The sequence below is a fragment of the Hyla sarda genome, unplaced genomic scaffold (genome assembly GCF_029499605.1).
Source record: "Hyla sarda isolate aHylSar1 unplaced genomic scaffold, aHylSar1.hap1 scaffold_1310, whole genome shotgun sequence".
NCBI classification, from domain to species: Eukaryota; Metazoa; Chordata; class Amphibia; order Anura; family Hylidae; genus Hyla; species Hyla sarda.
This window is the reverse complement of record NW_026607935.1, coordinates 40,738-53,795: the sequence shown is the minus strand read 5'-3', so window position 1 is coordinate 53,795 and position 13,058 is coordinate 40,738. Positions and strand designations below refer to the sequence as shown.

Here is a 13,058-nt window from a genome sequence, read left to right as displayed (position 1 = left end):
GTACAGCAATGACACACCTGTGTGAACAGCCAGGAGACACCCCCCCCCCCCCCCATGTTATGTTACATAGTTACATAGTTAGTACGGTCGAAAAAAGACATATGTCCATCAAGTTCAACCAGGGAATTAAGGGGTAGGGGTGTGGCGCGATATTGGGGAAGGGATGAGATTTTATATTTCTTCATAAGCATTAATCTTATTTTGTCAATTAGGAACATTCAGCACCCACCCGCTATCAAGGCAGCTGCCTATCATGTCATGCCCTACCTGCACAGGTGTGCTGGCTACTCAAATGATCCAATTAAGGAGGCCATTTAGTCAGCAGCAGCAGAAGTCCTGTGCCTGGACGCTCCAACAGCGGCCAGACACAAGCAGAAGCAGCAGAAGCAGCAGCAGCAGCACCACCTTTTGTTTTTTGGCTGCAGCAGCAAGGCCCACAGGGCTGGCTAGCTGGCTAGCCAGCAAGCAGGTAGCAATGAAAGTAGGAATCTTTCTTTTTAACCCTGTAAGGGGGTGGTGCACTGTACCCGAAGATACTGCCATATCGGGTCAATGCATAGGGCGACGGAAGCAAGCTTCGAAATCGGCCCCCGTTCTCAAAAATCCATTTAATATATGGTCCCCAGATAGGGGACGTATCAGATATTAAACTGATAAGAACAGATACTACACTTGATCTTAGCCAAAAGGCCGAGAAGCGATAACCGTGAAAGGGGCGGGCCCAACAAGGTCCCCTTCATGGGCACTATCACTGCTTGCTGTCAGGGAGGCTGCCAGACAATTTTCCATGCACACTCTGGGCTGGGGGGCAGTCAACCACCAGTACACACAGCAGAACCTAAACCCATACCATTATTGCTAAGCAGCAAGACAGGGGCCCATTGCACTCCCACGGGGCCTTTTTAAATGCAATCCATAACCCGGATTTGCCAGGAACCCTTCTTACTCCTCCTACTTGCATGTGACACTGGGCTTAGGATCTGCATAGGAAACACACACACAAGCACACACCTACCTTTGTTGCCTGCAGATGCCTCCTTGGCTGTCCCCAAACGGTATCAAACCAACACCCACGGGAAGCTGTAAGCATAGAGGACATGCCTGCACCCCATTGGACTTACCTGTGTGGGTTAAATCCGGGTTATTTGACAACCTATGGCGGTGATGGTTCTGCTAAGGCAGAGCAGTGCTGATGCTCCTCATAAAGCTGTCGCTGCTGTGAAGGTTCTAGGTGACATCACAAATCCCTATGGTTACATACACAACAAAGCTGGGTTGTTGTTGTTTACACTCTGCAAGGCCTGTGGAAGTGAGTGACATCATAGCACTGTAGTTCTGAGGGTTCTAGATGGATGCAACAATCTCCTGTTGCTTCTATGAAGGCCATAATAGACGACATCACCAAACAGCTCCATAGTCACATACACAGCAAAGGAGAGATGTTGTTTACACCTAGTGATGTCAGTGGTATTGAGTGACATCACAGCACAGTGCTAAGGCTCCTGGGCCTGGACACAGCAGCGGCTGCAATATCTCAACGGAGAATACGTTTATATATATGTGTGTGTGTGCGCGTATATATATATATATATATATATATATATATATATATATATATATATATATATTTCTCCGCCGAAATCACTTTTAAACCCATTTCCACCTTTTTTTCCCTTCTCTTCCTCTTACTTTTTTTTCACGTTTTTTTACGTTTTTCTCCTTTTCGCCTCTTTTCTGGGCGTATTATTCTTCTTTTTCTTCTTTTTTTTCGTCTAATGCATACCCCATCAGTGCAGCAATGCTTATTCAATACCGCCAGCAGATGGAGACACTGGGGGATAATTTTCTAAGGATTTATACTGATTTTTCCTGTCTGAATTTGTCGCACAGAAAGTTGCAGGCCAAATATGTGTGACATTTCTGCGACTTTAGCTTCTAGAGCATTTTTACAACATTATACATAGGTGCTGAATACATAAAAAGCGACTGTTCAGCGACAGACAAGTCGCATCGGCTGAAAGTAGGCCAGAATGTCAGTCCATGTTGGAGCAGGTTTAGATACAGTCTAAAGTATAGATCTCAAAGTCTGTGCACAGAATTTAGCAAGGGCCTCGCACCTTCTGATGCATCAGGTAGGTGCACAATAGCATAGCCTAACCCTCTGTACTTTGGTCTATATTGATGCGGGACATAGACAGCCAGCTGATGACCAATCCATTAGTGCAATGGATGGCTGGAAGCATTTGTCTTTGCCTTTGCAATACCACAGAAGCAATGCATGGTCAATGTACAGCAATGACACACCTGTGTGAACAGCCAGGAGACCCCCCCCCCCCCCCCCCATGTTATGTTACATAGTTACATAGTTAGTACGGTCGAAAAAAGACATATGTCCATCAAGTTCAACCAGGGAATTAAGGGGTAGGGGTGTGGCGCGATATTGGGGAAGGGATGAGATTTTATATTTCTTCATAAGCATTAATCTTATTTTGTCAATTAGGAACATTCAGCACCCACCCGCTATCAAGGCAGCTGCCTATCATGTCATGCCCTACCTGCACAGGTGTGCTGGCTACTCAAATGATCCAATTAAGGAGGCCATTTAGTCAGCAGCAGCAGAAGTCCTGTGCCTGGACGCTCCAACAGCGGCCAGACACAAGCAGAAGCAGCAGAAGCAGCAGCAGCAGCACCACCTTTTGTTTTTTGGCTGCAGCAGCAAGGCCCACAGGGCTGGCTAGCTGGCTAGCCAGCAAGCAGGTAGCAATGAAAGTAGGAATCTTTCTTTTTAACCCTGTAAGGGGGTGGTGCACTGTACCCGAAGATACTGCCATATCGGGTCAATGCATAGGGCGACGGAAGCAAGCTTCGAAATCGGCCCCCGTTCTCAAAAATCCATTTAATATATGGTCCCCAGATAGGGGACGTATCAGATATTAAACTGATAAGAACAGATACTACACTTGATCTTAGCCAAAAGGCCGAGAAGCGATAACCGTGAAAGGGGCGGGCCCAACAAGGTCCCCTTCATGGGCACTATCACTGCTTGCTGTCAGGGAGGCTGCCAGACAATTTTCCATGCACACTCTGGGCTGGGGGGCAGTCAACCACCAGTACACACAGCAGAACCTAAACCCATACCATTATTGCTAAGCAGCAAGACAGGGGCCCATTGCACTCCCACGGGGCCTTTTTAAATGCAATCCATAACCCGGATTTGCCAGGAACCCTTCTTACTCCTCCTACTTGCATGTGACACTGGGCTTAGGATCTGCATAGGAAACACACACACAAGCACACACCTACCTTTGTTGCCTGCAGATGCCTCCTTGGCTGTCCCCAAACGGTATCAAACCAACACCCACGGGAAGCTGTAAGCATAGAGGACATGCCTGCACCCCATTGGACTTACCTGTGTGGGTTAAATCCGGGTTATTTGACAACCTATGGCGGTGATGGTTCTGCTCAGGCAGAGCAGTGCTGATGCTCCTCATAAAGCTGTCGCTGCTGTGAAGGTTCTAGGTGACATCACAAATCCCTATGGTTACATACACAACAAAGCTGGGTTGTTGTTGTTTACACTCTGCAAGGCCTGTGGAAGTGAGTGACATCATAGCACTGTAGTTCTGAGGGTTCTAGATGGATGCAACAATCTCCTGTTGCTTCTATGAAGGCCGTAATAGACGACATCACCAAACAGCTCCATAGTCACATACACAGCAAAGGAGAGATGTTGTTTACACCTAGTGATGTCAGTGGTATTGAGTGACATCACAGCACAGTGCTAAGGCTCCTGGGCCTGGACACAGCAGCGGCTGCAATATCTCAACGGAGAATACGTTTATATATATGTGTGTGTGTGCGCGTATGTATATATATATATATATATATATATATATATATATATATATATATATATTCTCCGCCGAAATCACTTTTAAACCCATTTCCACCTTTTTTTCCCTTCTCTTCCTCTTACTTTTTTTTCACGTTTTTTTACGTTTTTCTCCTTTTCGCCTCTTTTCTGGGCGTATTATTCTTCTTTTTCTTCTTTTTTTTCGTCTAATGCATACCCCATCAGTGCAGCAATGCTTATTCAATACCGCCAGCAGATGGAGACACTGGGGGATAATTTTCTAAGGATTTATACTGATTTTTCCTGTCTGAATTTGTCGCACAGAAAGTTGCAGGCCAAATATGTGTGACATTTCTGCGACTTTAGCTTCTAGAGCATTTTTACAACATTATACATAGGTGCTGAATACATAAAAAGCGACTGTTCAGCGACAGACAAGTCGCATCGGCTGAAAGTAGGCCAGAATGTCAGTCCATGTTGGAGCAGGTTTAGATACAGTCTAAAGTATAGATCTCAAAGTCTGTGCACAGAATTTAGCAAGGGCCTCGCACCTTCTGATGCATCAGGTAGGTGCACAATAGCATAGCCTAACCCTCTGTACTTTGGTCTATATTGATGCGGGACATAGACAGCCAGCTGATGACCAATCCATTAGTGCAATGGATGGCTGGAAGCATTTGTCTTTGCCTTTGCAATACCACAGAAGCAATGCATGGTCAATGTACAGCAATGACACACCTGTGTGAACAGCCAGGAGACCCCCCCCCCCCCCATGTTATGTTACATAGTTACATAGTTAGTACGGTCGAAAAAAGACATATGTCCATCAAGTTCAACCAGGGAATTAAGGGGTAGGGGTGTGGCGCGATATTGGGGAAGGGATGAGATTTTATATTTCTTCATAAGCATTAATCTTATTTTGTCAATTAGGAACATTCAGCACCCACCCGCTATCAAGGCAGCTGCCTATCATGTCATGCCCTACCTGCACAGGTGTGCTGGCTACTCAAATGATCCAATTAAGGAGGCCATTTAGTCAGCAGCAGCAGAAGTCCTGTGCCTGGACGCTCCAACAGCGGCCAGACACAAGCAGAAGCAGCAGAAGCAGCAGCAGCAGCACCACCTTTTGTTTTTTGGCTGCAGCAGCAGCAAGGCCCACAGGGCTGGCTAGCTGGCTAGCCAGCAAGCAGGTAGCAATGAAAGTAGGAATCTTTCTTTTTAACCCTGTAAGGGGGTGGTGCACTGTACCCGAAGATACTGCCATATCGGGTCAATGCATAGGGCGACGGAAGCAAGCTTCGAAATCGGCCCCCGTTCTCAAAAATCCATTTAATATATGGTCCCCAGATAGGGGACGTATCAGATATTAAACTGATAAGAACAGATACTACACTTGATCTTAGCCAAAAGGCCGAGAAGCGATAACCGTGAAAGGGGCGGGCCCAACAAGGTCCCCTTCATGGGCACTATCACTGCTTGCTGTCAGGGAGGCTGCCAGACAATTTTCCATGCACACTCTGGGCTGGGGGGCAGTCAACCACCAGTACACACAGCAGAACCTAAACCCATACCATTATTGCTAAGCAGCAAGACAGGGGCCCATTGCACTCCCACGGGGCCTTTTTAAATGCAATCCATAACCCGGATTTGCCAGGAACCCTTCTTACTCCTCCTACTTGCATGTGACACTGGGCTTAGGATCTGCATAGGAAACACACACACAAGCACACACCTACCTTTGTTGCCTGCAGATGCCTCCTTGGCTGTCCCCAAACTGTATCAAACCAACACCCACGGGAAGCTGTAAGCATAGAGGACATGCCTGCACCCCATTGGACTTACCTGTGTGGGTTAAATCCGGGTTATTTGACAACCTATGGCGGTGATGGTTCTGCTCAGGCAGAGCAGTGCTGATGCTCCTCATAAAGCTGTCGCTGCTGTGAAGGTTCTAGGTGACATCACAAATCCCTATGGTTACATACACAACAAAGCTGGGTTGTTGTTGTTTACACTCTGCAAGGCCTGTGGAAGTGAGTGACATCATAGCACTGTAGTTCTGAGGGTTCTAGATGGATGCAACAATCTCCTGTTGCTTCTATGAAGGCCATAATAGACGACATCACCAAACAGCTCCATAGTCACATACACAGCAAAGGAGAGATGTTGTTTACACCTAGTGATGTCAGTGGTATTGAGTGACATCACAGCACAGTGCTAAGGCTCCTGGGCCTGGACACAGCAGCGGCTGCAATATCTCAACGGAGAATACGTTTATATATATGTGTGTGTGTGCGCGTATATATATATATATATATATATATATATATATATATATATATTTCTCCGCCGAAATCACTTTTAAACCCATTTCCACCTTTTTTTCCCTTCTCTTCCTCTTACTTTTTTTTCACGTTTTTTTACGTTTTTCTCCTTTTCGCCTCTTTTCTGGGCGTATTATTCTTCTTTTTCTTCTTTTTTTTCGTCTAATGCATACCCCATCAGTGCAGCAATGCTTATTCAATACCGCCAGCAGATGGAGACACTGGGGGATAATTTTCTAAGGATTTATACTGATTTTTCCTGTCTGAATTTGTCGCACAGAAAGTTGCAGGCCAAATATGTGTGACATTTCTGCGACTTTAGCTTCTAGAGCATTTTTACAACATTATACATAGGTGCTGAATACATAAAAAGCGACTGTTCAGCGACAGACAAGTCGCATCGGCTGAAAGTAGGCCAGAATGTCAGTCCATGTTGGAGCAGGTTTAGATACAGTCTAAAGTATAGATCTCAAAGTCTGTGCACAGAATTTAGCAAGGGCCTCGCACCTTCTGATGCATCAGGTAGGTGCACAATAGCATAGCCTAACCCTCTGTACTTTGGTCTATATTGATGCGGGACATAGACAGCCAGCTGATGACCAATCCATTAGTGCAATGGATGGCTGGAAGCATTTGTCTTTGCCTTTGCAATACCACAGAAGCAATGCATGGTCAATGTACAGCAATGACACACCTGTGTGAACAGCCAGGAGACCCCCCCCCCCCCCCCCCCCCATGTTATGTTACATAGTTACATAGTTAGTACGGTCGAAAAAAGACATATGTCCATCAAGTTCAACCAGGGAATTAAGGGGTAGGGGTGTGGCGCGATATTGGGGAAGGGATGAGATTTTATATTTCTTCATAAGCATTAATCTTATTTTGTCAATTAGGAACATTCAGCACCCACCCGCTATCAAGGCAGCTGCCTATCATGTCATGCCCTACCTGCACAGGTGTGCTGGCTACTCAAATGATCCAATTAAGGAGGCCATTTAGTCAGCAGCAGCAGAAGTCCTGTGCCTGGACGCTCCAACAGCGGCCAGACACAAGCAGAAGCAGCAGAAGCAGCAGCAGCAGCACCACCTTTTGTTTTTTGGCTGCAGCAGCAAGGCCCACAGGGCTGGCTAGCTGGCTAGCCAGCAAGCAGGTAGCAATGAAAGTAGGAATCTTTCTTTTTAACCCTGTAAGGGGGTGGTGCACTGTACCCGAAGATACTGCCATATCGGGTCAATGCATAGGGCGACGGAAGCAAGCTTCGAAATCGGCCCCCGTTCTCAAAAATCCATTTAATATATGGTCCCCAGATAGGGGACGTATCAGATATTAAACTGATAAGAACAGATACTACACTTGATCTTAGCCAAAAGGCCGAGAAGCGATAACCGTGAAAGGGGCGGGCCCAACAAGGTCCCCTTCATGGGCACTATCACTGCTTGCTGTCAGGGAGGCTGCCAGACAATTTTCCATGCACACTCTGGGCTGGGGGGCAGTCAACCACCAGTACACACAGCAGAACCTAAACCCATACCATTATTGCTAAGCAGCAAGACAGGGGCCCATTGCACTCCCACGGGGCCTTTTTAAATGCAATCCATAACCCGGATTTGCCAGGAACCCTTCTTACTCCTCCTACTTGCATGTGACACTGGGCTTAGGATCTGCATAGGAAACACACACACAAGCACACACCTACCTTTGTTGCCTGCAGATGCCTCCTTGGCTGTCCCCAAACGGTATCAAACCAACACCCACGGGAAGCTGTAAGCATAGAGGACATGCCTGCACCCCATTGGACTTACCTGTGTGGGTTAAATCCGGGTTATTTGACAACCTATGGCGGTGATGGTTCTGCTCAGGCAGAGCAGTGCTGATGCTCCTCATAAAGCTGTCGCTGCTGTGAAGGTTCTAGGTGACATCACAAATCCCTATGGTTACATACACAACAAAGCTGGGTTGTTGTTGTTTACACTCTGCAAGGCCTGTGGAAGTGAGTGACATCATAGCACTGTAGTTCTGAGGGTTCTAGATGGATGCAACAATCTCCTGTTGCTTCTATGAAGGCCATAATAGACGACATCACCAAACAGCTCCATAGTCACATACACAGCAAAGGAGAGATGTTGTTTACACCTAGTGATGTCAGTGGTATTGAGTGACATCACAGCACAGTGCTAAGGCTCCTGGGCCTGGACACAGCAGCGGCTGCAATATCTCAACGGAGAATACGTTTATATATATGTGTGTGTGTGCGCGTATGTATATATATATATATTGTTACGCCGAGCGCTCCGGGTCCCCGCTCCTCCCCGGAGCGCTCGCTACACTTCCCTCACTGCAGCGCCCCGGTCGGTTCCACGGACCCGGGGCGCTGCGTTACCACCTCCGGCCGGGATGCGATTCGCGATGCGGGTAGCGCCCGCTCGCGATGCGCACCCCGGCTCCCGTACCTTACTCGCTCCCCGTCAGTTCTGTCCCGGCGCGCGCGGCCCCGCTCCCTAGGGCGCGCGCGCGCCGGGTCTTTGCGATTTAAAGGGCCACTGCACCGCTGATTGGTGCAGTGGTTCCAATTAGTGTTTACACCTGTGCACTTCCCTATATCACCTCACTTCCCCTTCACTCCCTCGCCGGATCTTGTTGCCCTAGTGCCAGTGAAAGCGTTCCTTGTGTGTTCCTTGCCTGTGATTCCAGACCTTCTGCCGTTGCCCCTGACTACGATCCTTGCTGCCTGCCCCGACCTTCTGCTACGTCCGACCTTGCTTCTGTCTACTCCCTTGTACCGCGCCTATCTTCAGCAGCCAGAGAGGTTGAGCCGTTGCTAGGGGATACGACCTGGTCACTACCGCCGCAGCAAGACCATCCCGCTTTGCGGCGGGCTCTGGTGAAAACCAGTAGTGACTTAGAACCGATCCTCTAGCACGGTCCACGCCAATCCCTCTCTGGCACAGAGGATCCACTACCTGCCAGCCGGCATCGTGACAGTAGATCCGGCCATGGATCCCGCTGAAGTTCCTCTGCCAGTTGTCGCTGACCTCACCACGGTGGTCGCCCAGCAGTCACAACAGATTGCGCAACAAGGCCAACAGCTGTCTCAACTGACTGTTATGCTACAACAGTTACTACCACAGCTCCAGCAATCATCTCCTCCGCCAGCTCCTGTACCTCCTCCGCAGCGAGTGGCCGCTTCTGGAATACGACTATCCTTGCCGGATAAATTTGATGGGGACTCTAAGTTTTGCCGTGGCTTTCTTTCCCAATGTTCATTACACTTGGAGATGATGTCGGACCAGTTCCCCACTGAAAGGTCTAAGGTGGCTTTCGTAGTCAGCCTGCTGTCTGGAAAAGCCCTGGCTTGGGCCACACCGCTCTGGGACCGCAATGACCCCGTCACTGCCTCTGTACACTCCTTCTTCTCGGAAATTCGAAGTGTCTTTGAGGAACCTGCCCGAGCCTCTTCTGCTGAGACTGCCCTGTTGAACCTGGTCCAGGGTAATTCTTCCGTTGGCGAGTATGCCGTACAGTTCCGTACCCTTGCTTCAGAATTATCCTGGAATAATGAGGCACTCTGCGCGACCTTTAAAAAAGGCCTATCCAGCAACATTAAAGATGTTCTGGCCGCACGAGAAATCCCTGCTAACCTACATGAACTCATCCATCTTGCCACTCGCATTGACATGCGTTTTTCCGAACGGCGTCAGGAGCTCCGCCAGGATATGGACTCTGTTCGCACGAGGCGTTTCTTCTCCCCGGCTCCTCTCTCCTCTGGTCCCCTGCAATCTGTTCCTGTGCCTCCCGCCGTGGAGGCTATGCAGGTCGACCGGTCTCGCCTGACACCCCAAGAGAGGACACGACGCCGCATGGAGAATCTCTGCCTGTACTGTGCTAGTACCGAACACTTCCTGAAGGATTGTCCTATCCGTCCTCCCCGCCTGGAAAGACGTCCGCTGACTCCGCACAAAGGTGAGACAGTCCTTGATGTCTACTCTGCTTCTCCACGTCTTACTGTGCCTGTGCGGATGTCTGCCTCTGCCTTCTCCTTCTCTGCTGTGGCCTTCTTGGACTCTGGATCTGCAGGAAATTTCATCTTAGCCTCTCTCGTCAACAAGTTCAACATCCCGGTGACCAGTCTCGCCAGACCCCTCTACATCAATTGTGTAAACAATGAAAGATTGGACTGTACTATACGTTTCCGCACGGAGCCCCTTCTAATGTGCATCGGATCTCATCACGAGAGGATTGAACTGTTGGTCCTCCCCAATTGCACTTCTGAAATCCTTCTTGGACTTCCCTGGCTTCAACTCCATTCCCCAATCCTGGATTGGTCCACTGGGGAGATCAAGAGTTGGGGGCCCTCTTGTTCCAAGGACTGCTTAAAACCGGTTCCCAGTAAACCTTGCCGTGTCCCTGTGCTTCCTCATGTAACCGGTCTCCCTAAGGCCTATATGGACTTTGCGGACGTTTTTTGCAAAAAACAAGCTGAGACTCTACCTCCTCACAGGCCTTATGATTGTCCCATTGACCTCCTCCCGGGCACTACTCCACCCCGGGGCAGAATCTATCCTCTGTCCGTCCCAGAGACTCTTGCCATGTCTGAATACGTCCAAGAAAATTTAAAAAAGGGCTTTATCCGTAAATCCTCCTCTCCTGCCGGAGCCGGATTTTTCTTTGTGTCCAAAAAAGATGGCTCTCTACGTCCTTGCATTGACTACCGCGGTCTTAATAAAATCACGGTTAAGAACCGCTACCCCCTACCCCTCATCTCTGAACTCTTTGATCGTCTCCAAGGTGCCCATATTTTTACCAAACTGGACTTAAGAGGTGCTTATAATCTCATCCGCATCAGAGAGGGGGATGAATGGAAAACGGCATTTAACACCAGAGATGGACACTTTGAGTATCTGGTCATGCCCTTTGGTCTATGCAACGCCCCTGCCGTCTTCCAAGACTTTGTTAATGAAATTTTTCGTGATCTACTATACTCCTGTGTTGTTGTATATCTGGACGACATCCTGATTTTTTCTGCCAATCTAGAAGAACACCGCCAGCATGTCCGTATGGTTCTTCAGAGACTTCGTGATAATCAACTCTATGCCAAAATAGAGAAATGTCTGTTTGAATGCCAATCTCTTCCTTTTCTAGGATACTTGGTCTCTGGCCAGGGACTACAAATGGACCCAGATAAACTCTCTGCCGTCTTAGATTGGCCACGCCCCTCCGGACTCCGTGCCATCCAACGTTTTTTGGGGTTCGCCAATTATTACAGGCAATTTATTCCACATTTTTCTACCATTGTGGCTCCTATTGTGGCTTTAACAAAAAAAAATGCCGATCCCAAGTCCTGGCCTCCTCAAGCGGAAGACGCCTTTAAACGACTCAAGTCTGCCTTTTCTTCGGCTCCCGTGCTCTCCAGACCTGACCCATCTAAACCCTTCCTATTGGAGGTTGATGCCTCCTCAGTGGGAGCTGGAGCTGTCCTTCTACAAAAAAACTCTTCCGGGCATGCTGTTACTTGTGGTTTTTTTTCCAGGACCTTCTCTCCGGCGGAGAGGAACTACTCCATCGGGGATCGAGAGCTTCTAGCCATTAAATTAGCACTTGAGGAATGGAGGCATCTGCTGGAGGGATCAAGATTTCCAGTTATTATTTACACCGATCACAAGAACCTCTCCTACCTCCAGTCTGCCCAACGGCTGAATCCTCGTCAGGCCAGGTGGTCTCTGTTCTTTGCCCGATTTAATTTTGAAATTCACTTTCGGCCTGCTGATAAAAACATTAGGGCCGATGCTCTCTCTCGTTCCTCAGATGCCTCTGAAATTGAACTCTCTCCTCAACACATCATTCCTCCTGACTGCCTGATTTCCACTTCTCCAGCCTCCATCAGGCAAACTCCTCCAGGAAAGACCTTTGTTTCTCCACGCCAACGCCTTGGGATCCTCAAATGGGGTCACTCCTCCCATCTCGCAGGTCATGCGGGCATCAAGAAATCTGTGCAACTCATCTCTCGCTTCTATTGGTGGCCGACTCTAGAGACTGATGTGGTGGACTTTGTGCGAGCCTGCACTATCTGTGCCCGGGGTAAGACTCCTCGCCAGAAGCCCGCTGGTTTTCTTCATCCTCTACCTGTCCCCGAACAACCTTGGTCTCTGATTGGTATGGATTTTATTACTGACTTACCCCCATCCCATGGCAACACTGTTATTTGGGTGGTCGTTGATCGATTCTCCAAAATGGCACATTTCATCCCTCTTCCTGGCCTTCCTTCAGCGCCTCAGTTGGCTAAACAATTTTTTGTACACATTTTTCGTCTTCACGGGTTGCCTACACAGATCGTCTCGGATAGAGGCGTCCAATTTGTGTCTAAATTCTGGAGGGCTCTCTGTAAACAACTCAAGATTAAATTAAATTTTTCTTCTGCATACCATCCTCAATCCAATGGACAAGTAGAGAGAATTAACCAGATCTTGGGTGACTATTTACGACATTTTGTTTCCTCCCGCCAGGATGACTGGGCAGATCTTCTACCTTGGGCCGAATTCTCGTATAATTTCAGAATCTCTGAATCTTCCTCCAAATCTCCGTTTTTCGTGGTGTACGGCCGTCACCCTCTTCCCCCCCTCCCTACCCCCTTGCCCTCTGGTCTGCCCGCTGTGGATGAAATTTCTCGTGATCTTTCCACCATATGGAAAGAGACCCAAAATTCTCTCTTACAGGCTTCTTCTCGCATGAAGAGATTCGCAGATAAGAAAAGAAGAGCTCCTCCCATTTTTTCCCCTGGAGACAAGGTATGGCTCTCCGCTAAATATGTCCGTTTCCGTGTCCCGAGCTATAAGTTGGGACCACGCTATCTTGGTCCTTTTAAAGTTTTGTGTCAAATTAATCCTGTC

The 13,058-nt window shown here is 48.3% G+C and overlaps 4 non-coding genes across 4 annotated transcripts; all 4 read right to left on the bottom strand.

The window, feature by feature from the left end:
• Nucleotides 1-511: 511 nt before the first annotated feature.
• On the bottom strand, nt 512-702 carry LOC130305434 (U2 spliceosomal RNA). The gene has a single exon (XR_008855014.1). It is a non-coding gene; the product is annotated as a U2 spliceosomal RNA (small nuclear RNA).
• Nucleotides 703-2,799: 2,097 nt separating this feature from the next.
• On the bottom strand, nt 2,800-2,990 carry LOC130305433 (U2 spliceosomal RNA). The gene has a single exon (XR_008855013.1). It is a non-coding gene; the product is annotated as a U2 spliceosomal RNA (small nuclear RNA).
• Nucleotides 2,991-5,085: 2,095 nt separating this feature from the next.
• On the bottom strand, nt 5,086-5,276 carry LOC130305432 (U2 spliceosomal RNA). Its single transcript, XR_008855012.1, has one exon. It is a non-coding gene; the product is annotated as a U2 spliceosomal RNA (small nuclear RNA).
• Nucleotides 5,277-7,366: 2,090 nt separating this feature from the next.
• Nucleotides 7,367-7,557, bottom strand: LOC130305431 (U2 spliceosomal RNA). The gene has a single exon (XR_008855011.1). It is a non-coding gene; the product is annotated as a U2 spliceosomal RNA (small nuclear RNA).
• Between the last annotated feature and the right edge of the window lie 5,501 nt (nt 7,558-13,058).